Below are 2,033 nucleotides of genomic sequence, written 5' to 3'. Positions count from 1 at the left end.
ATAATATGAAAGAAACTATGTGTTATATGTTATGTGCTATATGAAGATGTTATGTGTTGTGTGTAGTACGATAATGATAATGATGCATGTCACTCTCATGGCATAATTTTCCCAATCTCAATTTGGCAAGTCCACTGACTTGACTTCCAAAAATCATGTTGTTAGGAAAGAGCTATTCTTTCTCATGCATGTCCCTGGTGTGTGCTTGCATATACCCATACTTAGTACAAGTGTGTACTAATTCCATACAAACATCTACTTTTAGGTGCAGGCACAGGTGGACGGTAGAGCTACAGGTTCGTGGTTGCAGCTATCCGGACGTCAGCATTCATCCGGAGTTTGGTAGGTCCTCATGCTTCGAGAATGCTACTGTTTTACATTCTATCGTAGTTTTAGAGTTGAGCCAGTGGAGCATGTTCCACTAGCGTTTCTTTCCTATTTTGATTCAGACTTTGTATTGGTGCTATTTTGGCCGATATACAATTGATACTTAATGAATTATTTCTTTCAGTTGCTTATCTCTTAAATGTTAGATGGTTGATGATGAACGATTACGAAATATAAAGAATGTTTAGCAAGTATAATTAAAGAATCAAAAATTTCAAATTTTCCGCTAAAATTAACCTATGTAAAGTAAGAATGACGTAAGTAGGCTTGTTTGCGACCTCTGAGAGGTCAACGACGCCGGTCTCGTCTGGGGTCTAGATTCCAGTCGTGACACAACTAGCCCAAGAATTAAAAGAACAATTGAAATATTTGTTGGATAAAAGTTTTATCTCTACCTGGTGCTTTAGTTTTGTTTGTTAATACATGTGTGTCCTTATGATGATTGTCTTAGATAGACATTAGTTAGTGGATGAATACACATAAGCTAGACACTTTCTGGTGTATTGTGGACACCGAATTCTGTGTAGTCAACACTGATTTTGTGTCGATATTTATAAGCTTACATGGTCTTATATATAATATGACATTTAATTTTTAAATATCTACAACATTATAAATAATTCTATAAGTCTTTTAATTAGTATAGCAAATATTTTTCTTTATTTTCAAAAATACATATACAAGTGTTACATTAGATCTTTTGGATATAAATTCAAATTCGATAATTTGAAGTTGAAGTTTTATTCGAACATAAAATTTTGATTTTTTTGACTATTTTTTTAAACACATAAAAGTTTCACAATTTGCGAAAATTATCAATTTCCAACCCTATAAATATTTGAATTACATTTTATTACAAATATTAAAATACTAATAATTTTACAACAATCAACTAGTAAACAATAGTTGCAACTATTTGTTAAAATTCTTCCATATCGTACACAATATCTCTTCGCATTGAGTATAAGTTTCTCCTCTTTTTTCTTTTTTTTTTGCAAAATATAAGATTATGAGTCAATTTATATTTTTTTTTAAAAATATGTATATAATAACAATTGGGAATTTGAAATTCTATTTTACGAAGAATTTGGAATTTGAACTCGTATTTTGAAATTGAAATTGCAATTTTGTGCAGATTTCGTAAACACACATTGGTGTGTTTGGTATGAAGGAAAATATTTTCTGGAAAATGTTTTTCAATTTTCTCATGTTTGGTTGGGACAAAAGTTTTAGAAAATATTTTTCAAATCAACTCATTTCCCTCAAAATTAAGGAAAATGACTTCCCTTCAAAAGTTAAGGAAAACATTTTCCAAAGCTCTCATCAAACTTCAAATTACATTTTTTTTTAAAAAAAAACATCAATTTCTAAAAAATATTTTCAATTTCAAAATCTTATATTTTCACTTAACCCTCCCCCGACCCTGGTCATCCCTCCATCCGCTCAAAAAAATTAAATCTGTTTTTAGAAAAATATTTTCAATTTCAAAATTTTATTTTTTCACCCCGATCCCGGACCCTCCACCCCTAACAATCACCCCCCACCCAAAAAAAAAATTGTTTTTAAAAAATATTTCAACTTAAAAATTTCATTTTTTCACCACTACACTCGAACTCCCCTACCAACCCTCCCCCCCCCCCCCCCCC

This window comes from Solanum pennellii, chromosome 3, assembly GCF_001406875.1.
Source record: "Solanum pennellii chromosome 3, SPENNV200".
Taxonomy (NCBI): Eukaryota; Viridiplantae; Streptophyta; class Magnoliopsida; order Solanales; family Solanaceae; genus Solanum; species Solanum pennellii.
The sequence above is the reverse complement of the archived record's forward strand: the minus strand, read 5'-3'. Positions refer to the sequence as shown.